This window comes from Conger conger, chromosome 12 (assembly GCF_963514075.1).
Source record: "Conger conger chromosome 12, fConCon1.1, whole genome shotgun sequence".
NCBI classification, from domain to species: Eukaryota; Metazoa; Chordata; class Actinopteri; order Anguilliformes; family Congridae; genus Conger; species Conger conger.
In genome coordinates, this window is record NC_083771.1 from 15,314,601 (window position 1) to 15,342,579 (window position 27,979).

The window sequence follows — 27,979 nt, forward strand, 5'->3', positions numbered from 1 at the left end:
GCCACAGGGACTGCTTATTGGCTACATTTCAGTTACGATTCTCCTCAAAAGAAGATGAAAAAAAGAAACAATGACATGCTTTAAATTTTTTGATTAATATGACAACAACTTAGAAATTAGTGCTATTACTTCTTCCATTCTTTTCCCCTGGGTGTGATTAATTTCCTTTTAAGAGACATAAAGCACACTGGGCAAATAAAAGTGTAATGCACCCCAGACGGGACTCGAACCCACAATCCCTGGCTTAGGAGGCCAGTGCCTTATCCATTAGGCCACAGGGGCACCGAAAGGGATGACTTTTTATCCTCACAAGAAAAAGTGATGAAGCAATGCTGTCTAAACAAACTGTCCCTTACCAAGTGTTTGGATGCACCAAAATGGTTTATCCATCATATATTTCAAGGTGATTAAACAAAGCTAAATGCTTAGGTGGGCCAGGAGATTGTAGCAATCCATCATCCTCTGAATGATGGGGATATGGGGTTAGTTTGCGATCTGTAAACAAATTTGCTTTGTTAGTATGTCAAACTTCACATCCAATTTGTAACACGCATTCAAAACAAGAAAATATATAAATGTTAGCGGTGATGGATTAGTCGAAACGACGGAAACAGGCCACATATATGTAGTTTGGAGTTGTTCTCACATTTAGGAAGGTGAAAACCTGATGAAGACTCAGGAAACAAGGGCCAATTCTAACAGGAACGGACCTGCAATATAGCAGGGGATGGTTTCGATCCATCTACCTCTGGGTTATGGGCCCAGCACGCTTCCGCTGCGCCAGTCTGCTATATTCTTCAGAAAGCCAGGAGATTGTAGCAATCCATCCTCCTCTGAATTATGGGGCTATGGGGCTGGTTTGCTATCTGTAAAGCAATTTGCTTTGTCAGTATGTCAAACTTCAAATCCAATTTGTACCATGCATTCAAAACCAGAAAATATATAAATGTTAGCGGTGATGGATTAGTCGAAATGACAAAAACTAGCCGTGTTATATGTAGTTTGGAGTTGTTCTCACATTTATAAAGGTGAATACCTGATGAAGACTCAGGAAACAAGGGCCAATTCTAAGAGGAAGGGACCTGCAATATAGCAGAGGATGGTTTCGATCCATCGACCTCTAGGTTATGGGCCCAGCACGCTTCCGCTGCGCCACTCTGCTATACTCTTCAGAATGCCAGGAGATTGTAGCAGTCCATCCTCCTCTGAATTATGGGGCTATGGGGCTGGTTTGCTATCTGTAAAGGAATTTGCTTTGTCAGTATGTCAAACTTCAAATCCAATTTGTACCATGCATTCAAAACCAGAAAATATATAAATGTTAGCGGTGATGGATTAGTCGAAATGACAAAAACAGGCCACATATATGTAGTTGTTCTCACATTTACGAAGGTGAATACCTGATGAAGACTCAGGAAACAAGGGCCAATTCTAACAGGAAGGGACCTGCGATATAGCAGAAGATGGTTTCGATCCATCGACCTCTGGGTTATGGGCCCAGCACGCTTCCGCTGCGCCACTCTGCTCCTGCGGTTCCGATGCTGCATTTCAGTCATCCTACATGTAGTGGGAAAATTTTGTAAAACTGTTGATGTCTTAAATTATTTATTTTTCTGATATAGCATTAACCTAAAAGTCCCATGCAAGTTTTTATCACATTTTCTTCATTCTTTGCCACAGGCACTGCTTATTGGCTACATTTCAGTTACGCTACTCCTCAAAAGAAGATGAAAAAAAGAAACAATGACATGCTTTACATTTTTTGATTAATATGACAACAACTTAGAAATTAGTGCTATTACTTCTTCCATTCTTTTCCCCTGGGTGTGATTAATTTCTTTTTAAGAGACATAAAGCACACTGGGCAAATAAAAGTGTAATGCTCCCCAGACGGGACTCGAACCCACAATCCCTGGCTTAGGAGGCCAGTGCCTTATCCATTAGGCCACTGGGGCAACGCAGCGGGCGACTTTTTATCCTCACAAGAAAAAGTGATGAAGCAATGCTGTCTAAACAAACTGTCCCTTACCAAGTGTTTGGATGCACCAAAATGGTGGATCCATCATATATTTCAAGGTGATTAAACAAAGCTAAATGCTTAGGTGGGCCAGGAGATTGTAGCAATCCATCATCCTCTGAATGATGGGGATATGGGGTTAGTTTGCGATCTGTAAACAAATTTGCTTTGTTAGTATGTCAAACTTCACATCCAATTTGTAACACGCACTCAAAACCAGAAAATATATAAATGTTAGCGGTGACGGATTAGTCGAAATGACGGAAACAGGCCACATATATGTAGTTTGGAGTTGTTCTCACATTTAGGAAGGTGAAAACCTGTTGAAGACTCAGGAAACAAAGGCCAGTTCTAAGCGGAAGGGGCCTGCAATATAGCAGGGGATGGTTTCGATCCATCGACCTCTGGGTTATGGGCCCAGCACGCTTCCGCTGCGCCAGTCTGCTATATTCTTCAGAAAGCCAGGAGATTGTAGCAATCCATCCTCCTCTGAATTATGGGGCTATGGGGCTGGTTTGCTATCTGTAAAGCAATTTGCTTTGTCAGTATGTCAAACTTCAAATCCAATTTGTACCATGCATTCAAAACCAGAAAATATATAAATGTTAGCGGTGATGGATTAGTCGAAATGACAAAAACTAGCCGCGTTATATGTAGTTTGGAGTTGTTCTCACATTTATAAAGGTGAATACCTGATGAAGACTCAGGAAACGCGGGCCAATTCTAACAGGAAGGGACCTGCGATATAGCAGAGGATGGTTTCGATCCATCGACCTCTGGGTTATGGGCCCAGCACGCTTCCGCTGCGCCACTCTGCTCCTGCGGTTCTCATGCTGCATTTCAGTCATCCTACATGTAGTGGGAAAAGTTTGTAAAACTGTTGATGTCTTAAATTATTTATTTTTCTGATATAGCATTAACCTAAAAGTCCCATGCAAGTTTTTATCACATTTTCTTCATTCTTTGCCACAGGGACTGCTTATTGGCTACATTTCAGTTACGCTACTCCTCAAAAGAAGATGAAAAAAAGAAACAATGACATGCTTTACATTTTTTGATTAATATGACAACAACTTAGAAATTAGTGCTATTACTTCTTCCATTCTTTTCCCCTGGGTGTGATTAATTTCCTTTTAAGAGACATAAAGCACACTGGGCAAATAAAAGTGCAATGCACCCCAGACGGGACACGAACCCACAATCCCTGGCTTAGGAGGCCAGTGCCTTATCCATTAGGCCACTGGGGCACCGAAAGGCATGACTTTTTATCCTCACAAGAAAAAGTGATGAAGCAATGCTGTCTAAACAAACTGTCCCTTACCAAGTGTTTGGATGCACCAAAATGGTGGATCCATCATATATTTCAAGGTGATTAAACAAAGCTAAATGCTTAGGTGGGCCAGGAGATTGTAGCAATCCATCATCCTCTGAATGATGGGGATATGGGGTTAGTTTGCGATCTGTAAACAAATTTGCTTTGTTAGTATGTCAAACTTCACATCCAATTTGTAACACGCACTCAAAACCAGAAAATATATAAATGTTAGCGGTGACGGATTAGTCGAAATGACAGAAACAGGCCACATATATGTAGTTTGGAGTTGTTCTCACATTTAGGAAGGTGAAAACCTGTTGAAGACTCAGGAAACAAAGGCCAGTTCTAAGCGGAAGGGGCCTGCAATATAGCAGGGGATGGTTTCAATCCATCGACCTCTGGGTTATGGGCCCAGCACGCTTCCGCTGCGCCAGTCTGCTATATTCTTCAGAAAGCCAGGAGATTGTAGCAATCCATCCTCCTCTGAATTATGGGGCTATGGGGCTGGTTTGCTATCTGTAAAGCAATTTGCTTTGTCAGTATGTCAAACTTCAAATCCAATTTGTACCATGCATTCAAAACCAGAAAATATATAAATGTTAGCGGTGATGGATTAGTCGAAATGACAAAAACTAGCCGCGTTATATGTAGTTTGGAGTTGTTCTCACATTTATAAAGGTGAATACTTGATGAAGACTCAGGAAACAAGGGCCAATTCTAACAGGAAGCGACCTGCAATATAGCAGAGAATGGTTTCGATCCATCGACCTCTGGGTTATGGGCCCAGCAGACTTCCGCTGCGCCACTCTGCTCCTGCGGTTCTCATGCTGCATTTCAGTCATCCTACATGTAGTGGGAAAAGTTTGTAAAACTGTTGATGTCTTAAATTATTTATTTTTCTGATATAGCATTAACCTAAAAGTCCCATGCAAGTTTTTATCACATTTTCTTCATTCTTTGCCACAGGCACTGCTTATTGGCTACATTTCAGTTACGCTACTCCTCAAAAGAAGATGAAAAAAAGAAACAATGACATGCTTTACATTTTTTGATTAATATGACAACAACTTAGAAATGAGTGCTATTACTTCTTCCATTCTTTTCCCCTGGGTGTGATTAATTTCCTTTTAAGAGACATAAAGCACACTGGGCAAATAAAAGTGTAATGCACCCCAGACGAGACTCGAACCCACAATCCCTGGCTTAGGAGGCCAGCGCCTTATCCATTAGGCCATTGGGGCACCGAAGCGGGCGACTTTTTATCCTCACAAGAAAAAGTGATGAAGCAATGCTGTCTAAACAAACTGTCCCTTACCAAGTGTTTGGATGCACCAAAATGGTGGATCCATCATATATTTCAAGGTGATTAAACAAAGCTAAATGCTTAGGTGGGCCAGGAGATTGTAGCAATCCATCATCCTCTGAATGATGGGGATATGGGGTTAGTTTGCGATCTGTAAACAAATTTGCTTTGTTAGTATGTCAAACTTCACATCCAATTTGTAACACGCACTCAAAACCAGAAAATATATAAATGTTAGCGGTGATGGATTAGTCGAAATGACGGAAAAAGGCCACATATATGTAGTTTGGAGTTGTTCTCACATTTAGGAAGGTGAAAACCTGTTGAAGACTCAGGAAACAAAGGCCAGTTCTAACAGGAAGGGGCCTGCAATATAGCAGAGGATGGTTTCGATCCATCGACCTCTGGGTTATGGGCCCAGCACGCTTCCGCTGCGCCACTCTGCTCCTGCGGTTCCGATGCTGCATTTCAGTCATCCTACATGTAGTGGGAAAATTTTGTAAAACTGTTGATGTCTTAAATTATTTATTTTTCTGATATAGCATTAACCTAAAAGTCCCATGCAAGTTTTTATCACATTTTCTTCATTCTTTGGCACAGGGACTGCTTATTGGCTACATTTCAGTTACGCTACTCCTCAAAAGAAGATGAAAAAAAGAAACAATGACATGCTTTACATTTTTTGATTAATATGACAACAACTTAGAAATTAGTGCTATTACTTCTTCCATTCTTTTCCCCTGGGTGTGATTAATTTCCTTTTAAGAGACATAAAGCACACTGGGCAAATAAAAGTGTAATGCACCCCAGACGGGACTCGAACCCACAATCCCTGGCTTAGGAGGCCAGTGCCTTATCCATTAGGCCACTGGGGCACCGAAAGGGATGACTTTTTATCCTCACAAGAAAAAGTGATGAAGCAATGCTGTCTAAACAAACTGTCCCTTACCAAGTGTTTGGATGCACCAAAATGGTGGATCCATCATATATTTCAAGGTGATTAAACAAAGCTAAATGCTTAGGTGGGCCAGGAGATTGTAGCAATCCATCATCCTCTGAATGATGGGGATATGGGGTTAGTTTGCGATCTGTAAACAAATTTGCTTTGTTAGTATGTCAAACTTCACATCCAATTTGTAACACGCACTCAAAACCAGAAAATATATAAATGTTAGCGGTGATGGATTAGTCGAAATGACGGAAAAAGGCCACATATATGTAGTTTGGAGTTGTTCTCACATTTAGGAAGGTGAAAACCTGTTGAAGACTCAGGAAACAAGGGCCAATTCTAACAGCAAGGGACCTGCAATATAGCAGAGGATGGTTTCGATCCATCGACCTCTGGGTTATGGGCCCAGCACGCTTCCGCTGCACCACTCTGCTCCTGCGGTTCCAATGCTGCATTTCAGTCATCCTACATGTAGTGGGAAAATTTTGTAAAACTGTTGATGTCTTAAATTATTTATTTTTCTGATATAGCATTAACCTAAAAGTCCCATCCAAGTTTTTATCACATTTTCTTCATTCTTTGCCACAGGGACTGCTTATTGGCTACATTTCAGTTACGCTACTCCTCAAAAGAAGATGAAAAAAAGAAACAATGACATGCTTTACATTTTTTAATTAATATGACAACAACTTAGAAATTAGTGCTATTACTTCTTCCATTCTTTTCCCCTGGGTGTGATTAATTTCCTTTTAAGAGACATAAAGCACACTGGGCAAATAAAAGTGTAATGCACCCCAGACGGGACTCGAACCCACAATCCCTGGCTTAGGAGGCCAGTGCCTTATCCATTAGGCCACTGGGGCACCAAAAGGGATGACTTTTTATCCTCACAAGAAAAAGTGATGAAGCAATGCTGTCTAAACAAACTGTCCCTTACCAAGTGTTTGGATGCACCAAAATGGTGGATCCATCATATATTTCAAGGTGATTAAACAAAGCTAAATGCTTAGGTGGGCCAGGAGATTGTAGCAATCCATCATCCTCTGAATGATGGGGATATGGGGTTAGTTTGCGATCTGTAAACAAATTTGCTTTGTTAGTATGTCAAACTTCACATCCAATTTGTAACACGCACTCAAAACCAGAAAATATATAAATGTCAGCGGTGATGGATTAGCCGAAATGACGGAAACAGGCCGCATATATGTAGTTTGGAGTTGTTCTCACATTTATAAAGGTGAATACCTGATGAAGACTCAGGAAACAAGGGCCAATTCTAACAGGAAGGGACCTGCAATATAGCAGAGGATGGTTTCCATCTATCGACCTCTGGGTTATGGGCCCAGCACACTTCCGCTGCGCCACTCTGCTATACTCTTCAGAATGCCAGGAGATTGTAGCAATCCATCCTCCTCTGAATTATGGGGCTATGGGGCTGGTTTGCTATCTGTAAAGCAATTTGCTTTGTCAGTATGTCAAACTTCAAATCCAATTTGTACCATGCATTCAAAATCAGAAAATATATAAATGTTAGCGGTGATGGATTAGTCGAAATGACAAAAACTGGCCGCATATATGTAGTTTGGGGTTGTTCTCACATTTATGAAGGTGAATACCTGATGAAGACTCAAGAAACAAGGGCCAATTCTAACAGCAAGGGACCTGCAATATAGCAGAGGATGGTTTCGATCCATCGACCTCTGGGTTATGGGCCCAGCACGCTTCCGCTGCGCCACTCTGCTCCTGCGGTTCCAATGCTGCATTTCAGTCATCCTACATGTAGTGGGAAAATTTTGTAAAACTGTTGATGTCTTAAATTATTTATTTTTCTGATATAGCATTAACCTAAAAGTCCCATCCAAGTTTTTATCACATTTTCTTCATTCTTTGCCACAGGCACTGCTTATTGGCTACATTTCAGTTACGCTACTCCTCAAAAGAAGATGAAAAAAAGAAACAATGACATGCTTTACATTTTTTTATTAATATGACAACAACTTAGAAATTAGTGCTATTACTTCTTCCATTCTTTTCCCCTGGGTGTGATTAATTTCCTTTTAAGAGACATAAAGCACACTGGGCAAATAAAAGTGTAATGCACCCCAGACGAGACTCGAACCCACAATCCCTGGCTTAGGAGGCCAGTGCCTTATCCATTAGGCCACTGGGGCACCGAAGCGGGCGACTTTTTATCCTCACAAGAAAAAGTGATGAAGCAATGCTGTCTAAACAAACTGTCCCTTACCAAGTGTTTGGATGCACCAAAATGGTGGATCCATCATATATTTCAAGGTGATTAAACAAAGCTAAATGCTTAGGTGGGCCAGGAGATTGTAGCAATCCATCATCCTCTGAATGATGGGGATATGGGGTTAGTTTGCGATCTGTAAACAAATTTGCTTTGTTAGTATGTCAAACTTCACATCCAATTTGTAACACGCACTCAAAACCAGAAAATATATAAATGTTAGCGGTGACGGATTAGCCGAAATGACGGAAACAGGCCACATATATGTAGTTTGGAGTTGTTCTCACATTTATAAAGGTGAATACCTGATGAAGACTCAGGAAACAAGGGCCAATTCTAACAGGAAGGGACCTGCAATATAGCAGAGGATGGTTTCCATCTATCGACCTCTGGGTTATGGGCCCAGCACACTTCCGCTGCGCCACTCTGCTCCTGCTGTTCCCATGCTGCATTTCAGTCATCCTACATGTAGTGGGAAAATTTTGTAAAACTGTTGATGTCTTAAATTATTTATTTTTCTGATATAGCATTAACCTAAAAGTCCCATCCAAGTTTTTATCACATTTTCTTCATTCTTTGCCACAGGGACTGCTTATTGGCTACATTTCAGTTACGCTTCTCCTCAAAAGAAGATGAAAAAAAGAAACAATGACATGCTTTACATTTTTTGATTAATATGACAACAACTTAGAAATTAGTGCTATTACTTCTTCCATTCTTTTCCCCTGGGTGTGATTAATTTCCTTTTAAGAGACATAAAGCACACTGGGCAAATAAAAGTGTAATGCACCCCAGACGGGACTCGAACCCACAATCCCTAGCTTAGGAGGCCAGTGCCTTATCCATTAGGCCACTGGGGCACCGAAAGGGATGACTTTTTATCCTCACAAGAAAAAGTGATGAAGCAATGCTGTCTAAACAAACTGTCCCTTACCAAGTGTTTGGATGCACCAAAATGGTGGATCCATCATATATTTCAAGGTGATTAAACAAAGCTAAATGCTTAGGTGGGCCAGGAGATTGTAGCAATCCATCATCCTCTGAATGATGGGGATATGGGGTTAGTTTGCGATCTGTAAACAAATTTGCTTTGTTAGTATGTCAAACTTCACATCCAATTTGTAACACGCACTCAAAACCAGAAAATATATAAATGTTAGCAGTGATGGATTAGTCGAAATGACGGAAACAGGCCACATATATGTAGTTTGGAGTTGTTCTCACATTTAGGAAGGTGAAAACCTGTTGAAGACTCAGGAAACAAAGGCCAGTTCTAACAGGAAAGGGCCTGCAATATAGCAGAGGATGGTTTCGATCCATCGACCTCTGGGTTATGGGCCCAGCACGCTTCCGCTGCGCCACTCTGCTATACTCTTCAGAATGCCAGGAGATTGTAGCAATCCATCCTCCTCTGAATTATGGGGCTATGGGGCTGGTTTGCTATCTGTAAAGCAATTTGCTTTGTCAGTATGTCAAACTTCAAATCCAATTTGTACCATGCATTCAAAACCAGAAAATATATAAATGTTAGCGGTGATGGATTAGTCGAAATGACAAAAACTGGCCGCATATATGTAGTTTGGAGTTGTTCTCACATTTATGAAGGTGAATACCTGATGAAGACTCAAGAAACAAGGGCCAATTCTAACAGCAAGGGACCTGCAATATAGCAGAGGATGGTTTCGATCCATCGACCTCTGGGTTATGGGCCCAGCACGCTTCCGCTGCGCCACTCTGCTTCTGCGGTTCCAATGCTGCATTTCAGTCATCCTACATGTAGTGGGAAAATTTTGTAAAACTGTTGATGTCTTAAATTATTTATTTTTCTGATATAGCATTAACCTAAAAGTCCCATCCAAGTTTTTATCACATTTTCTTCATTCTTTGCCACAGGCACTGCTTATTGGCTACATTTCAGTTACGCTACTCCTCAAAAGAAGATGAAAAAAAGAAACAATGACATGCTTTACATTTTTTGATTAATATGACAACAACTTAGAAATTAGTGCTATTACTTCTTCCATTCTTTTCCCCTGGGTGTGATTAATTTCCTTTTAAGAGACATAAAGCACACTGGGCAAATAAAAGTGTAATGCACCCCAGACGAGACTCGAACCCACAATCCCTGGCTTAGGAGGCCAGTGCCTTATCCATTAGGCCACTGGGGCACCGAAGCGGGCGACTTTTTATCCTCACAAGAAAAAGTGATGAAGCAATGCTGTCTAAACAAACTGTCCCTTACCAAGTGTTTGGATGCACCAAAATGGTGGATCCATCATATATTTCAAGGTGATTAAACAAAGCTAAATGCTTAGGTGGGCCAGGAGATTGTAGCAATCCATCATCCTCTGAATGATGGGGATATGGGGTTAGTTTGCGATCTGTAAAGCAATTTGCTTTGTCAGTATGTCAAACTTCAAATCCAATTTGTACCATGCATTCAAAACCAGAAAATATATAAATGTTAGCGGTGATGGATTAGTCGAAATGACGGAAACAGGCCACATATATGTAGTTTGGAGTTGTTCTCACATTTAGGAAGGTGAAAACCTGTTGAAGACTCAGGAAACAAAGGCCAGTTCTAACAGGAAGGGGCCTGCAATATAGCAGAGGATGGTTTCGATCCATCGACCTCTGGGTTATGGGCCCAGCACGCTTCCGCTGCGCCACTCTGCTATACTCTTCAGAATGCCAGGAGATTGTAGCAATCCATCCTCCTCTGAATTATGGGGCTATGGGGCTGGTTTGCTATCTGTAAAGCAATTTGCTTTGTCAGTATGTCAAACTTCAAATCCAATTTGTACCATGCATTCAAAACCAGAAAATATATAAATGTTAGCGGTGATGGATTAGTCGAAATGACAAAAACTGGCCGCATATATGTAGTTTGGAGTTGTTCTCACATTTATGAAGGTGAATACCTGATGAAGACTCAAGAAACAAGAGCCAATTCTAACAGCAAGGGACCTGCAATATAGCAGAGGATGGTTTCGATCCATCGACCTCTGGGTTATGGGCCCAGCACTCTTCCGCTGCGCCACTCTGCTCCTGCGGTTCCAATGCTGCATTTCAGTCATCCTACATGTAGTGGGAAAATTTTGTAAAACTGTTGATGTCTTAAATTATTTATTTTTCTGATATAGCATTAACCTAAAAGTCCCATGCAAGTTTTTATCACATTTTCTTCATTCTTTGCCACAGGCACTGCTTATTGGCTACATTTCAGTTACGCTACTCCTCAAAAGAAGATGAAAAAAAGAAACAATGACATGCTTTACATTTTTTGATTAATATGACAACAACTTAGAAATTAGTGCTATTACTTCTTCCATTCTTTTCCCCTGGGTGTGATTAATTTCCTTTTAAGAGACATAAAGCACACTGGGCAAATAAAAGTGTAATGCACCCCAGACGAGACTCGAACCCACAATCCCTGGCTTAGGAGGCCAGTGCCTTATCCATTAGGCCACTGGGGCACCGAAGCGGGCGACTTTTTATCCTCACAAGAAAAAGTGATGAAGCAATGCTGTCTAAACAAACTGTCCCTTACCAAGTGTTTGGATGCACCAAAATGGTGGATCCATCATATATTTCAAGGTGATTAAACAAAGCTAAATGCTTAGGTGGGCCAGGAGATTGTAGCAATCCATCATCCTCTGAATGATGGGGATATGGGGTTAGTTTGCGATCTGTAAAGCAATTTGCTTTGTCAGTATGTCAAACTTCAAATCCAATTTGTACCATGCATTCAAAACCAGAAAATATATAAATGTTAGCGGTGATGGATTAGTCGAAATGACGGAAACAGGCCACATATATGTAGTTTGGAGTTGTTCTCACATTTAGGAAGGTGAAAACCTGTTGAAGACTCTGGAAACAAAGGCCAGTTCTAACAGGAAGGGGCCTGCAATATAGCAGAGGATGGTTTCGATCCATCGACCTCTGGGTTATGGGCCCAGCACGCTTCCGCTGCGCCACTCTGCTATACTCTTCAGAATGCCAGGAGATTGTAGCAATCCATCCTCCTCTGAATTATGGGGCTATGGGGCTGGTTTGCTATCTGTAAAGCAATTTGCTTTGTCAGTATGTCAAACTTCAAATCCAATTTGTACCATGCATTCAAAACCAGAAAATATATAAATGTTAGCGGTGATGGATTAGTCGAAATGACAAAAACTGGCCGCATATATGTAGTTTGGAGTTGTTCTCACATTTATGAAGGTGAATACCTGATGAAGACTCAAGAAACAAGGGCCAATTCTAACAGCAAGGGACCTGCAATATAGCAGAGGATGGTTTCGATCCATCGACCTCTGGGTTATGGGCCCAGCACGCTTCCGCTGCGCCACTCTGCTCCTGCGGTTCCAATGCTGCATTTCAGTCATCCTACATGTAGTGGGAAAATTTTGTAAAACTGTTGATGTCTTAAATTATTTATTTTTCTGATATAGCATTAACCTAAAAGTCCCATGCAAGTTTTTATCACATTTTCTTCATTCTTTGCCACAGGCACTGCTTATTGGCTACATTTCAGTTACGCTACTCCTCAAAAGAAGATGAAAAAAAGAAACAATGACATGCTTTACATTTTTTGATTAATATGACAACAACTTAGAAATTAGTGCTATTACTTCTTCCATTCTTTTCCCCTGGGTGTGATTAATTTCCTTTTAAGAGACATAAAGCACACTGGGCAAATAAAAGTGTAATGCACCCCAGACGAGACTCGAACCCACAATCCCTGGCTTAGGAGGCCAGTGCCTTATCCATTAGGCCACTGGGGCACCGAAGCGGGCGACTTTTTATCCTCACAAGAAAAAGTGATGAAGCAATGCTGTCTAAACAAACTGTCCCTTACCAAGTGTTTGGATGCACCAAAATGGTGGATCCATCATATATTTCAAGGTGATTAAACAAAGCTAAATGCTTAGGTGGGCCAGGAGATTGTAGCAATCCATCATCCTCTGAATGATGGGGATATGGGGTTAGTTTGCGATCTGTAAACAAATTTGCTTTGTTAGTATGTCAAACTTCACATCCAATTTGTAACACGCACTAAAAACCAGAAAATATATAAATGTTAGCGGTGATGGATTAGTCGAAATGACGGAAACAGGCCACATATATGTAGTTTGGAGTTGTTCTCACATTTAGAAAGGTGAAAACCTGTTGAAGACTCAGGAAACAAAGGCCAGTTCTAACAGGAAGGGGCCTGCAATATAGCAGAGGATGGTTTCAATCCATCGACCTCTGGGTTATGGGCCCAGCACGCTTCCGCTGCGCCACTCTGCTATACTCTTCAGAATGCCAGGAGATTGTAGCAATCCATCCTCCTCTGAATTATGGGGCTATGGGGCTGGTTTGCTATCTGTAAAGCAATTTGCTTTGTCAGTATGTCAAACTTCAAATCCAATTTGTACCATGCATTCAAAACCAGAAAATATATAAATGTTAGCGGTGATGGATTAGTCGAAATGACAAAAACTGGCCGCATATATGTAGTTTGGAGTTGTTCTCACATTTATGAAGGTGAATACCTGATGAAGACTCAAGAAACAAGGGCCAATTCTAACAGCAAGGGACCTGCAATATAGCAGAGGATGGTTTCGATCCATCGACCTCTGGGTTATGGGCCCAGCACGCTTCCGCTGCGCCACTCTGCTCCTGCGGTTCCAATGCTGCATTTCAGTCATCCTACATGTAGTGGGAAAATTTTGTAAAACTGTTGATGTCTTAAATTATTTATTTTTCTGATATAGCATTAACCTAAAAGTCCCATGCAAGTTTTTATCACATTTTCTTCATTCTTTGCCACAGGCACTGCTTATTGGCTACATTTCAGTTACGCTACTCCTCAAAAGAAGATGAAAAAAAGAAACAATGACATGCTTTACATTTTTTGATTAATATGACAACAACTTAGAAATTAGTGCTATTACTTCTTCCATTCTTTTCCCCTGGGTGTGATTAATTTCCTTTTAAGAGACATAAAGCACACTGGGCAAATAAAAGTGTAATGCACCCCAGACGAGACTCGAACCCACAATCCCTGGCTTAGGAGGCCAGTGCCTTATCCATTAGGCCACTGGGGCACCGAAGCGGGCGACTTTTTATCCTCACAAGAAAAAGTGATGAAGCAATGCTGTCTAAACAAACTGTCCCTTACCAAGTGTTTGGATGCACCAAAATGGTGGATCCATCATATATTTCAAGGTGATTAAACAAAGCTAAATGCTTAGGTGGGCCAGGAGATTGTAGCAATCCATCATCCTCTGAATGATGGGGATATGGGGTTAGTTTGCGATCTGTAAACAAATTTGCTTTGTTAGTATGTCAAACTTCACATCCAATTTGTAACACGCACTCAAAACCAGAAAATATATAAATGTTAGCGGTGACGGATTAGTCGAAATGACGGAAACAGGCCACATATATGTAGTTTGGAGTGGTTCTCACATTTATAAGGTGAAAACCTGTTGAAGAATCAGGAAACAAAGGCCAGTTCTAACAGGAAGGGGCCTGCAATATAGCAGAGGATGGTTTCGATCCATCGACCTCTGGGTTATGGGCGCAGCACGCTTCCGCTGCGCCACTCTGCTATACTTTTCAGAATGCCAGGAGATTGTAGCAATCCATCCTCCTCTGAATTATGGGGCTATGGGGCTGGTTTGCTATCTGTAAAGCAATTTGCTTTGTCAGTATGTCAAACTTCAAATCCAATTTGTACCATGCATTCAAAACCAGAAAATATATAAATGTTAGCGGTGATGGATTAGCCGAAATGACGGAAACAGGCCACATATATGTAGTTTGGAGTTGTTCTCACATTTATAAAGGTGAATACCTGATGAAGACTCAGGAAACAAGGGCCAATTCTAACAGGAAGGGACCTGCAATATAGCAGAGGATGGTTTCGATCTATCGACCTCTGGGTTATGGGCCCAGCACACTTCCGCTGCGCCACTCTGCTGCTGCGGTTCCCTTGCTGCATTTCAGTCATCCTACATGTAGTGGGAAAATTTTGTAAAACTGTTGATGTCTTAAATTATTTATTTTTCTGATATAGCATTAACCTAAAAGTCCCATGCAAGTTTTTATCACATTTTCTTCATTCTTTGCCACAGGCACTGCTTATTGGCTACATTTCAGTTACGCTACTCCTCAAAAGAAGATGAAAAAAAGAAACAATGACATGCTTTACATTTTTTGATTAATATGACAACAACTTAGAAATTAGTGCTATTACTTCTTCCATTCTTTTCCCCTGGGTGTGATTAATTTCCTTTTAAGAGACATAAAGCACACTGGGCAAATAAAAGTGTAATGCACCCCAGACGAGACTCAAACCCACAATCCCTGGCTTAGGAGGCCAGTGCCTTATCCATTAGGCCACTGGGGCACCGAAGCGGGCGACTTTTTATCCTCACAAGAAAAAGTGATGAAGCAATGCTGTCTAAACAAACTGTCCCTTACCAAGTGTTTGGATGCACCAAAATGGTGGATCCATCATATATTTCAAGGTGATTAAACAAAGCTAAATGCTTAGGTGGGCCAGGAGATTGTAGCAATCCATCATCCTCTGAATGATGGGGATATGGGGTTAGTTTGCGATCTGTAAACAAATTTGCTTTGTTAGTATGTCAAACTTCACATCCAATTTGTAACACGCACTCAAAACCAGAAAATATATAAATGTTAGCGGTGATGGATTAGTCGAAATGACGGAAACAGGCCACATATATGTAGTTTGGAGTTGTTCTCACATTTAGGAAGGTGAAAACCTGTTGAAGACTCAGGAAACAAAGGCCAGTTCTAACAGGAAGGGGCCTGCAATATAGCAGAGGATGGTTTCGATCCATCGACCTCTGGGTTATGGGCCCAGCACGCTTCCGCTGCGCCACTCTGCTATACTTTTCAGAATGCCAGGAGATTGTAGCAATCCATCCTCCTCTGAATTATGGGGCTATGGGGCTGGTTTGCTATCTGTAAAGCAATTTGCTTTGTCAGTATGTCAAACTTCAAATCCAATTTGTACCATGCATTCAAAACCAGAAAATATATAAATGTTAGCGGTGATGGATTAGTCGAAATGACAAAAACTGGCCGCATATATGTAGTTTGGAGTTGTTCTCACATTTATGAAGGTGAATACCTGATGAAGACTCAAGAAACAAGGGCCAATTCTAACAGCAAGGGACCTGCAATATAGCAGAGGATGGTTTCGATCCATCGACCTCTGGGTTATGGGCCCAGCACGCTTCCGCTGCGCCACTCTGCTCCTGCGGTGCCAATGCTGCATTTCAGTCATCCTACATGTAGTGGGAAAATTTTGTAAAACTGTTGATGTCTTAAATTATTTATTTTTCTGATATAGCATTAACCTAAAAGTCCCATCCAAGTTTTTATCACATTTTCTTCATTCTTTGCCACAGGCACTGCTTATTGGCTACATTTCAGTTACGCTACTGCTCAAAAGAAGATGAAAAAAAGAAACAATGACATGCTTTACATTTTTTGATTAATATGACAACAACTTAGAAATTAGTGCTATTACTTCTTCCATTCTTTTCCCCTGGGTGTGATTAATTTCCTTTTAAGAGACATAAAGCACACTGGGCAAATAAAAGTGTAATGCACCCCAGACGAGACTCGAACCCACAATCCCTGGCTTAGGAGGCCAGTGCCTTATCCATTAGGCCACTGGGGCACCGAAGCGGGCGACTTTTTATCCTCACAAGAAAAAGTGATGAAGCAATGCTGTCTAAACAAACTGTCCCTTACCAAGTGTTTGGATGCACCAAAATGGTGGATCCATCATATATTTCAAGGTGATTAAACAAAGCTAAATGCTTAGGTGGGCCAGGAGATTGTAGCAATCCATCATCCTCTGAATGATGGGGATATGGGGTTAGTTTGCGATCTGTAAACAAATTTGCTTTGTTAGTATGTCAAACTTCACATCCAATTTGTAACGCACTCAAAACCAGAAAATATATAAATGTTAGCGGTGATGGATTAGTCGAAATGACGGAAACAGGCCACATATATGTAGTTTGGAGTTGTTCTCACATTTAGGAAGGTGAAAACCTGTTGAAGACTCAGGAAACAAAGGCCAGTTCTAACAGGAAGGGGCCTGCAATATAGCAGAGGATGGTTTCGATCCATCGACCTCTGGGTTATGGGCCCAGCACGCTTCCGCTGCGCCACTCTGCTATACTCTTCAGAATGCCAGGAGATTGTAGCAATCCATCCTCCTCTGAATTATGGGGCTATGGGGCTGGTTTGCTATCTGTAAAGCAATTTGCTTTGTCAGTATGTCAAACTTCAAATCCAATTTGTACCATGCATTCAAAACCAGAAAATATATAAATGTTAGCGGTGATGGATTAGTCGAAATGACAAAAACTGGCCGCATATATGTAGTTTGGAGTTGTTCTCACATTTATGAAGGTGAATACCTGATGAAGACTCAAGAAACAAGGGCCAATTCTAACAGCAAGGGACCTGCAATATAGCAGAGGATGGTTTCGATCCATCGACCTCTGGGTTATGGGCCCAGCACGCTTCCGCTGCGCCACTCTGCTTCTGCGGTTCAAATGATGCATTTCAGTCATCCTACATGTAGTGGGAAAATTTTGTAAAACTGTTGATGTCTTAAATTATTTATTTTTCTGATATAGCATTAACCTAAAAGTCCCATGCAAGTTTTTATCACATTTTCTTCATTCTTTGCCACAGGCACTGCTTATTGGCTACATTTCAGTTACGCTACTCCTCAAAAGAAGATGAAAAAAAGAAACAATGACATGCTTTACATTTTTTGATTAATATGACAACAACTTAGAAATTAGTGCTATTACTTCTTCCATTCTTTTCCCCTGGGTGTGATTAATTTCCTTTTAAGAGACATAAAGCACACTGGGCAAATAAAAGTGTAATGCACCCCAGACGAGACTCGAACCCACAATCCCTGGCTTAGGAGGCCAGTGCCTTATCCATTAGGCCACTGGGGCACCGAAGCGGGCGACTTTTTATCCTCACAAGAAAAAGTGATGAAGCAATGCTGTCTAAACAAACTGTCCCTTACCAAGTGTTTGGATGCACCAAAATGGTGGATCCATCATATATTTCAAGGTGATTAAACAAAGCTAAATGCTTAGGTGGGCCAGGAGATTGTAGCAATCCATCATCCTCTGAATGATGGGGATATGGGGTTAGTTTGCGATCTGTAAACAAATTTGCTTTGTTAGTATGTCAAACTTCACATCCAATTTGTAACACGCACTCAAAACCAGAAAATATATAAATGTTAGCGGTGATGGATTAGTCGAAATGACGGAAACAGGCCACATATATGTAGTTTGGAGTTGTTCTCACATTTAGGAAGGTGAAAACCTGTTGAAGACTCAGGAAACAAAGGCCAGTTCTAACAGGAAGGGGCCTGCAATATAGCAGAGGATGGTTTCGATCCATCGACCTCTGGGTTATGGGCCCAGCACGCTTCCGCTGCGCCACTCTGCTATACTCTTCAGAATGCCAGGAGATTGTAGCAATCCATCCTCCTCTGAATTATGGGGCTATGGGGCTGGTTTGCTATCTGTAAAGCAATTTGCTTTGTCAGTATGTCAAACTTCAAATCCAATTTGTACCATGCATTCAAAACCAGAAAATATATAAATGTTAGCGGTGATGGATTAGTTGAAATGACAAAAACTGGCCGCATATATGTAGTTTGGAGTTGTTCTCACATTTATGAAGGTGAATACCTGATGAAGACTCAAGAAACAAGGGCCAATTCTAACAGCAAGGGACCTGCAATATAGCAGAGGATGGTTTCGATCCATCGACCTCTGGGTTATGGGCCCAGCACGCTTCCGCTGCGCCACTCTGCTCCTGCGGTTCCAATGCTGCATTTCAGTCATCCTACATGTAGTGGGAAAATTTTGTAAAACTGTTGATGTCTTAAATTATTTATTTTTCTGATATAGCATTAACCTAAAAGTCCCATGCAAGTTTTTATCACATTTTCTTCATTCTTTGCCACAGGGACTGCTTATTGGCTACATTTCAGTTACGCTACTCCTCAAAAGAAGATGAAAAAAAGAAACAATGACATGCTTTACATTTTTTGATTAATATGACAACAACTTAGAAATTAGTGCTATTACTTCTTCCATTCTTTTCCCCTGGGTGTGATTAATTTCCTTTTAAGAGACATAAAGCACACTGGGCAAATAAAAGTGAAATGCACCCCAGACGGGACTCGAACCCACAATCCCTGGCTTAGGAGGCCAGTGCCTTATCCATTAGGCCACTGGGGCACCGAAAGGCATGACTTTTTATCCTCACAAGAAAAAGTGATGAAGCAATGCTGTCTAAACAAACTGTCCCTTACCAAGTGTTTGGATGCACCAAAATGGTGGATCCATCATATATTTCAAGGTGATTAAACAAAGCTAAATGCTTAGGTGGGCCAGGAGATTGTAGCAATCCATCATCCTCTGAATGATGGGGATATGGGGTTAGTTTGCGATCTGTAAACAAATTTGCTTTGTTAGTATGTCAAACTTCACATCCAATTTGTAACACGCACTCAAAACCAGAAAATATATAAATGTTAGCGGTGATGGATTAGCCGAAATGACGGAAACAGGCCAGATATATGTAGTTTGGAGTTGTTCTCACATTTATAAAGGTGAATACCTGATGAAGACTCAGGAAACAAGGGCCAATTCTAACAGGAAGGGACCTGCAATATAGCAGAGGATGGTTTCGATCTATCGACCTCTGGGTTATGGGCCCAGCACACTTCCGCGGCGCCACTCTGCTGCTGCGGTTCCCTTGCTGCATTTCAGTCATCCTACATGTAGTGGGAAAATTTTGTAAAACTGTTGATGTCTTAAATTATTTATTTTTCTGATATAGCATTAACCTAAAAGTCCCATGCAAGTTTTTATCACATTTTCTTCATTCTTTGCCACAGGGACTGCTTATTGGCTACATTTCAGTTACGATTCTCCTCAAAAGAAGATGAAAAAAAGAAACAATGACATGCTTTACATTTTTTGATTAATATGACAACAACTTAGAAATTAGTGCTATTACTTCTTCCATTCTTTTCCCCTGGGTGTGATTAATTTCCTTTTAAGAGACATAAAACACACTGGGCAAATAAAAGTGTAATGCACCCCAGACGGGACTCGAACCCACAATCCCTGGCTTAGGAGGCCAGTGCCTTATCCATTAGGCCACTGGGGCACCGAAAGGGATGACTTTTTATCCTCACAAGAAAAAGTGATGAAGCAATGCTGTCTAAACAAACTGTCCCTTACCAAGTGTTTGGATACACCAAAATGGTGGATCCATCATATATTTCAAGGTGATTAAACAAAGCTAAATGCTTAGGTGGGCCAGGAGATTGTAGCAATCCATCATCCTCTGAATGATGGGGATATGGGGTTAGTTTGCGATCTGTAAACAAATTTGCTTTGTTAGTATGTCAAACTTCACATCCAATTTGTAACACGCACTCAAAACCAGAAAATATATAAATGTTAGCGGTGATGGATTAGTCGAAATGACGGAAACAGGCCACATATATGTAGTTTGGAGTTGTTCTCACATTTAGGAAGGTGAAAACCTGTTGAAGACTCAGGAAACAAAGGCCAGTTCTAACAGGAAGGGGCCTGCAATATAGCAGAAGATGGTTTCGAGCCATCGACCTCTGGGTTATGGGCCCAGCACGCTTCCGCTGCGCCACTCTGCTATACTCTTCAGAATGCCAGGAGATTGTAGCAATCCATCCTCCTCTGAATTATGGGGCTATGGGGCTGGTTTGCTATCTGTAAAGCAATTTGCTTTGTCAGTATGTCAAACTTCAAATCCAATTTGTACCATGCATTCAAAACCAGAAAATATATAAATGTTAGCGGTGATGGATTAGTCGAAATGACAAAAACTGGCCGCATATATGTAGTTTGGAGTTGTTCTCACATTTATGAAGGTGAATACCTGATGAAGACTCAAGAAACAAGGGCCAATTCTAACAGCAAGGGACCTGCAATATAGCAGAGGATGGTTTCGATCCATCGACCTCTGGGTTATGGGCCCAGCACGCTTCCGCTGCGCCACTCTGCTCCTGCGGTTCCAATGCTGCATTTCAGTCATCCTACATGTAGTGGGAAAATTTTGTAAAACTGTTGATGTCTTAAATTATTTATTTTTCTGATATAGCATTAACCTAAAAGTCCCATCCAAGTTTTTATCACATTTTCTTCATTCTTTGCCACAGGCACTGCTTATTGGCTACATTTCAGTTACGCTACTCCTCAAAAGAAGATGAAAAAAAGAAACAATGACATGCTTTACATTTTTTGATTAATATGACAACAACTTAGAAATTAGTGCTATTACTTCTTCCATTCTTTTCCCCTGGGTGTGATTAATTTCCTTTTAAGAGACATAAAGCACACTGGGCAAATAAAAGTGTAATGCACCCCAGACGAGACTCAAACCCACAATCCCTGGCTTAGGAGGCCAGTGCCTTATCCATTAGGCCACTGGGGCACCGAAGCGGGCAACTTTTTATCCTCACAAGAAAAAGTGATGAAGCAATGCTGTCTAAACAAACTGTCCCTTACCAAGTGTTTGGATGCACCAAAATGGTGGATCCATCATATATTTCAAGGTGATTAAACAAAGCTAAATGCTTAGGTGGGCCAGGAGATTGTAGCAATCCATCATCCTCTGAATGATGGGGATATGGGGTTAGTTTGCGATCTGTAAACAAATTTGCTTTGTTAGTATGTCAAACTTCACATCCAATTTGTAACACGCACTCAAAACCAGAAAATATATAAATGTTAGCGGTGATGGATTAGCCGAAATGACGGAAACAGGCCAGATATATGTAGTTTGGAGTTGTTCTCACATTTATAAAGGTGAATACCTGATGAAGACTCAGGAAACAAGGGCCAATTCTAACAGGAAGGGACCTGCAATATAGCAGAGGATGGTTTCGATCTATCGACCTCTGGGTTATGGGCCCAGCACACTTCCGCTGCGCCACTCTGCTGCTGCGGTTCCCTTGCTGCATTTCAGTCATCCTACATGTAGTGGGAAAATTTTGTAAAACTGTTGATGTCTTAAATTATTTATTTTTCTGATATAGCATTAACCTAAAAGTCCCATGCAAGTTTTTATCACATTTTCTTCATTCTTTGCCACAGGCACTGCTTATTGGCTACATTTCAGTTACGCTACTCCTCAAAAGAAGATGAAAAAAAGAAACAATGACATGCTTTACATTTTTTGATTAATATGACAACAACTTAGAAATTAGTGCTATTACTTCTTCCATTCTTTTCCCCTGGGTGTGATTAATTTCCTTTTAAGAGACATAAAGCACACTGGGCAAATAAAAGTGTAATGCACCCCAGACGAAACTCGAACCCACAATCCCTGGCTTAGGAGGCCAGTGCCTTATCCATTAGGCCACTGGGGCACCGAAAGGGATGACTTTTTATCCTCACAAGAAAAAGTGATGAAGCAATGCTGTCTAAACAAACTGTCCCTTACCAAGTGTTTGGATGCACCAAAATGGTGGATCCATCATATATTTCAAGGTGATTAAACAAAGCTAAATGCTTAGGTGGGCCAGGAGATTGTAGCAATCCATCATCCTCTGAATGATGGGGATATGGGGTTAGTTTGCGATCTGTAAACAAATTTGCTTTGTTAGTATGTCAAACTTCACATCCAATTTGTAACACGCACTCAAAACCAGAAAATATATAAATGTTAGCGGTGATGGATTAGTCGAAATGACGGAAACAGGCCACATATATGTAGTTTGGAGTTGTTCTCACATTTAGGAAGGTGAAAACCTGTTGAAGACTCAGGAAACAAAGGCCAGTTCTAACAGGAAGGGGCCTGCAATATAGCAGAGGATGGTTTCGATCCGTCGACCTCTGGGTTATGGGCCCAGCACGCTTCCGCTGCGCCACTCTGCTATACTCTTCAGAATGCCAGGAGATTGTAGCAGTCCATCCTCCTCTGAATTATGGGGCTATGGGGCTGGTTTGCTATCTGTAAAGCAATTTGCTTTGTCAGTATGTCAAACTTCAAATCCAATTTGTACCATGCATTCAAAACCAGAAAATATATAAATGTTAGCGGTGATGGATTAGTCGAAATGAGAAAAACAGGCCACATATATGTAGTTGTTCTCACATTTACAAAGGTGAATACCTGATGAAGACTCAGGAAACAAGGGCCAATTCTAACAGGAAGGGACCTGCGATATAGCAGAAGATGGTTTCGATCCATCGACCTCTGGGTTATGGGCCCAGCACGCTTCCGCTGCGCCACTCTGCTCCTGCGGTTCCGATGCTGCATTTCAGTCATCCTACATGTAGTGGGAAAATTTTGTAAAACTGTTGATGTCTTAAATTATTTATTTTTCTGATATAGCATTAACCTAAAAGTCCCATGCAAGTTTTTATCACATTTTCTTCATTCTTTGCCACAGGCACTGCTTATTGGCTACATTTCAGTTACGCTACTCCTCAAAAGAAGATGAAAAAAAGAAACAATGACATGCTTTACATTTTTTGATTAATATGACAACAACTTAGAAATTAGTGCTATTACTTCTTCCATTCTTTTCCCCTGGGTGTGATTAATTTCCTTTTAAGAGACATAAAGCACACTGGGCAAATAAAAGTGTAATGCTCCCCAGACGGGACTCGAACCCACAATCCCTGGCTTAGGAGGCCAGTGCCTTATCCATTAGGCCACTGGGGCAACGCAGCGGGCGACTTTTTATCCTCACAAGAAAAAGTGATGAAGCAATGCTGTCTAAACAAACTGTCCCTTACCAAGTGTTTGGATGCACCAAAATGGTGGATCCATCATATATTTCAAGGTGATTAAACAAAGCTAAATGCTTAGGTGGGCCAGGAGATTGTAGCAATCCATCATCCTCTGAATGATGGGGCTATGGGGCTGGTTTGCTATCTGTAAAGCAATTTGCTTTGTCAGTATGTCAAACTTCAAATCCAATTTGTACCATGCATTCAAAACCAGAAAATATATAAATGTTAGCGGTGATGGATTAGTCGAAATGACAAAAATTTGCCGCGTTATATGTAGTTAGGAGTTGTTCTCACATTTATAAAGGTGAATACCTGATGAAGACTCAGGAAACAAGGGCCAATTCTAACAGGAAAGGACCTGCAATATAGCAGAGGATGGTTTCGATCCATCGACCTCTGGGTTATGGGCCCAGCACGCTTCCGCTGCGCCACTCTGCTCCTGCGGTTCCCATGCTGCATTTCAGTCATCCTACATGTAGTGGGAAAAGTTTGTAAAACTGTTGATGTCTTAAATTATTTATTTTTCTGATATAGCATTAACCTAAAAGTCCCATGCAAGTTTTTATCACATTTTCTTCATTCTTTGCCACAGGCACTGCTTATTGGCTACATTTCAGTTACGCTACTCCTCAAAAGAAGATGAAAAAAAGAAACAATGACATGCTTTACATTTTTTGATTAATATGACAACAACTTAGAAATTAGTGCTATTACTTCTTCCATTCTTTTCCCCTGGGTGTGATTAATTTCCTTTTAAGAGACATAAAGCACACTGGGCAAATAAAAGTGAAATGCACCCCAGATGGGACTCGAACCCACAATCCCTGGCTTAGGAGGCCAGTGCCTTATCCATTAGGCCACTGGGGCACCGAAAGGCATGACTTTTTATCCTCACAAGAAAAAGTGATGAAGCAATGCTGTCTAAACAAACTGTCCCTTACCAAGTGTTTGGATGCACCAAAATGGTGGATCCATCATATATTTCAAGGTGATTAAACAAAGCTAAATGCTTAGGTGGGCCAGGAGATTGTAGCAATCCATCATCCTCTGAATGATGGGGATATGGGGTTAGTTTGCGATCTGTAAACAAATTTGCTTTGTTAGTATGTCAAACTTCACATCCAATTTGTAACACGCACTCAAAACCAGAAAATATATAAATGTTAGCGGTGACGGATTAGTCGAAATGACGGAAACAGGCCACATATATGTAGTTTGGAGTTGTTCTCACATTTAGGAAGGTGAAAACCTGTTGAAGACTCAGGAAACAAAGGCCAGTTCTAAGCGGAAGGGGCCTGCAATATAGCAGGGGATGGTTTCAATCCATCGACCTCTGGGTTATGGGCCCAGCACGCTTCCGCTGTGCCACTCTGCTATATTCTTCAGAATGCCAGGAGATTGTAGCAATCCATCCTCCTCTGAATTATGGGGCTATGGGGCTGGTTTGCTATCTGTAAAGCAATTTGCTTTGTCAGTATGTCAAACTTCAAATCCGTTTGTACCATGCATTCAAAACCAGAAAATATATAAATGTTAGCGGTGATGGATTAGTCGAAATGACAAAAACAGGCCACATTTATGTAGTTTGGAGTTGTTCTCACATTTATAAAAGTGAATTCTTGATGGAGACTCAGGAAACAAGGGCCAATTCTAACAGGAAGGGACCTGCAATATAGCAGAGGATGGTTTCGATCCATCGACCTCTGGGTTATGGGCCCAGCACGCTTCCGCTGCGCTACTCTGCTCCTGCGGTTCCCAAGCTGCATTTCAGTCATCCTACATGTAGTGGGAAAATTTTGTAAAACTGTTGATGTCTTAAATTATTTATTTTTCTGATATAGCATTAACCTAAAAGTCCCATGCAAGTTTTTATCACATTTTCTTCATTCTTTGCCACAGGGACTGCTTATTGGCTACATTTCAGTTACGCTACTCCTCAAAAGAAGATGAAAAAAAGAAACAATGACATGCTTTACATTTTTTGATTAATATGACAACAACTTAGAAATTAGTGCTATTACTTCTTCCATTCTTTTCCCCTGGGTGTGATTAATTTCCTTTTAAGAGACATAAAGCACACTGGGCAAATAAAAGTGTAATGCACCCCAGACGGGACTCGAACCCACAATCCCTGGCTTAGGAGGCCAGTGCCTTATCCATTAGGCCACTGGGGCACCGAAAGGCATGACTTTTTATCCTCACAAGAAAAAGTGATGAAGCAATGCTGTCTAAACAAACTGTCCCTTACCAAGTGTTTGGATGCACCAAAATGGTGGATCCATCATATATTTCAAGGTGATTAAACAAAGCTAAATGCTTAGGTGGGCCAGGAGATTGTAGCAATCCATCATCCTCTGAATGATGGGGATATGGGGTTAGTTTGCGATCTGTAAACAAATTTGCTTTGTTAGTATGTCAAACTTCACATCCAATTTGTAACACGCACTCAAAACCTGAAAATATATAAATGTTAGCGGTGCTGGATTAGTCGAAATGATGGAAACAGGCCACATATATGTAGTTTGGAGTTGTTCTCACATTTATAAAGGTGAATGCCTGATGAAGACTCAGGAAACAAGGGCCAATTCTAACAGGAAGGGACCTGCAATATAGCAGAGGATGGTTTCGATCCATCGACCTCTGGGTTATGGGCCCAGCACGCTTCCGCTGCGCCACTCTGCTATATTCTTCAGAATGCCAGGAGATTGTAGCAATCCATCCTCCTCTGAATTATGGGGCTATGGGGCTGGTTTGCTATCTGTAAAGCAATTTGCTTTGTCAGTATGTCAAACTTCAAATCCAATTTGTACCATGCATTCAAAACCAGAAAATATATAAATGTTAGCGGTGCTGGATTAGTCGAAATGACAAAAATAGGCCACATATATGTAGTTTGGAGTTGTTCTCACATTTATAAAGGTGAATACCTGATGAAGACTCGGGAAACAAGGGCCAATTCTAACAGGAAGGGACCGGCAATATAGCAGAGGATGGTTTCGATCCATCGACCTCTGGGTTATGGGCCCAGCACTCTACCGCTGCGCCACTCTGCTCCTGCGGTTCCAATGCTGCATTTCAGTCATCCTACATGTAGTCGGAAAATTTTGTAAAACTGTTGATGTCTTAAATTATTTATTTTTCTGATATAGCATTAACCTAAAAGTCCCATCCAAGTTTTTATCACATTTTCTTCATTCTTTGCCACAGGGACTGCTTATTGGCTACATTTTAGTTACGCTACTCCTCAAAAGAAGATGAAAAAAAGAAACAATGACATGCTTTACATTTTTTGATTAATATGACAACAACTTAGAAATTAGTGCTATTACTTCTTCCATTCTTTTCCCCTGGGTGTGATTAATTTCCTTTTAAGAGACATAAAGCACACTGGGCAAATAAAAGTGTAATGCACCCCAGACGGGACTCGAACCCACAATCCCTGGCTTAGGAGGCCAGTGCCTTATCCATTAGGCCACTGGGGCACCGAAGCGGGCGACTTTTTATCCTCACAAGAAAAAGTGATGAAGCAATGCTGTCTAAACAAACTGTCCCTTACCAAGTGTTTGGATGCACCAAAATGGTGGATCCATCAAATATTTCAAGGTGATTAAACAAAGCTAAATGCTTAGGTGGGCCACGAGATTGTAGCAATCCATCATCCTCTGAATGATGGGGATATGGGGTTAGTTTGCGATCTGTAAACAAATTTGCTTTGTTAGTATGTCAAACTTCACATCCAATTTGTAACACGCACTCAAAACCAGAAAATATATAAATGCCAGCGGTGATGGATTAGTCGAAATGACGGAAACAGGCCACATATTTGTAGTTTGGAGTTGTTCTCACATTTATAAGGTGAAAACCTGTTGAAGAATCAGGAAACAAAGGCCAGTTCTAACAGGAAGGGGCCTGCAATATAGCAGAGGATGGTTTCGATCCATCGACCTCTGGGTTATGGGCCCAGCACGCTTCCGCTGCGCCACTCTGCTATATTCTGCTGAATGCCAGGAGATTGTAGCAATCCATCATCCTCTGAATGATGGGGATATGGGGTTAGTTTGCGATCTGTAAACAAATTTGCTTTGTTAGTATGTCAAACTTCACATCCAATTTGTAACACGCACTCAAAACCAGAAAATATATAAATGTCAGCGGTGATGGATTAGTCGAAATGACGGAAACAGGCCACATATTTGTAGTTTGGAGTTGTTCTCACATTTATAAGGTGAATACCTGTTGAAGAATCAGGAAACAAAGGCCAGTTCTAACAGG

At 41.1% G+C, this 27,979-nt stretch overlaps 11 non-coding genes across 11 annotated transcripts; all 11 read right to left on the bottom strand.

Moving 5' to 3' along the window:
• Positions 1 to 209: 209 nt before the first annotated feature.
• trnar-ccu (transfer RNA arginine (anticodon CCU)) lies at positions 210 to 282 on the bottom strand. The gene has a single exon. It is a non-coding gene; the product is annotated as a tRNA-Arg (tRNA).
• Positions 283 to 1,880: 1,598 nt separating this feature from the next.
• trnar-ccu (transfer RNA arginine (anticodon CCU)) lies at positions 1,881 to 1,955 on the bottom strand. The gene has a single exon. It is a non-coding gene; the product is annotated as a tRNA-Arg (tRNA).
• A 3,482-nt stretch (positions 1,956 to 5,437) lies between these two features.
• trnar-ccu (transfer RNA arginine (anticodon CCU)) lies at positions 5,438 to 5,510 on the bottom strand. The gene has a single exon. It is a non-coding gene; the product is annotated as a tRNA-Arg (tRNA).
• Positions 5,511 to 6,374: 864 nt separating this feature from the next.
• On the bottom strand, positions 6,375 to 6,447 carry trnar-ccu (transfer RNA arginine (anticodon CCU)). Its single transcript has one exon. It is a non-coding gene; the product is annotated as a tRNA-Arg (tRNA).
• A 2,172-nt stretch (positions 6,448 to 8,619) lies between these two features.
• Positions 8,620 to 8,692, bottom strand: trnar-ccu (transfer RNA arginine (anticodon CCU)). Its single transcript has one exon. It is a non-coding gene; the product is annotated as a tRNA-Arg (tRNA).
• A 10,388-nt stretch (positions 8,693 to 19,080) lies between these two features.
• On the bottom strand, positions 19,081 to 19,153 carry trnar-ccu (transfer RNA arginine (anticodon CCU)). The gene has a single exon. It is a non-coding gene; the product is annotated as a tRNA-Arg (tRNA).
• An 864-nt stretch (positions 19,154 to 20,017) lies between these two features.
• trnar-ccu (transfer RNA arginine (anticodon CCU)) lies at positions 20,018 to 20,090 on the bottom strand. The gene has a single exon. It is a non-coding gene; the product is annotated as a tRNA-Arg (tRNA).
• A 3,471-nt stretch (positions 20,091 to 23,561) lies between these two features.
• Positions 23,562 to 23,636, bottom strand: trnar-ccu (transfer RNA arginine (anticodon CCU)). The gene has a single exon. It is a non-coding gene; the product is annotated as a tRNA-Arg (tRNA).
• An 865-nt stretch (positions 23,637 to 24,501) lies between these two features.
• Positions 24,502 to 24,574, bottom strand: trnar-ccu (transfer RNA arginine (anticodon CCU)). The gene has a single exon. It is a non-coding gene; the product is annotated as a tRNA-Arg (tRNA).
• Positions 24,575 to 25,808: 1,234 nt separating this feature from the next.
• On the bottom strand, positions 25,809 to 25,881 carry trnar-ccu (transfer RNA arginine (anticodon CCU)). The gene has a single exon. It is a non-coding gene; the product is annotated as a tRNA-Arg (tRNA).
• A 1,235-nt stretch (positions 25,882 to 27,116) lies between these two features.
• Positions 27,117 to 27,189, bottom strand: trnar-ccu (transfer RNA arginine (anticodon CCU)). The gene has a single exon. It is a non-coding gene; the product is annotated as a tRNA-Arg (tRNA).
• Positions 27,190 to 27,979: the final 790 nt, after the last annotated feature.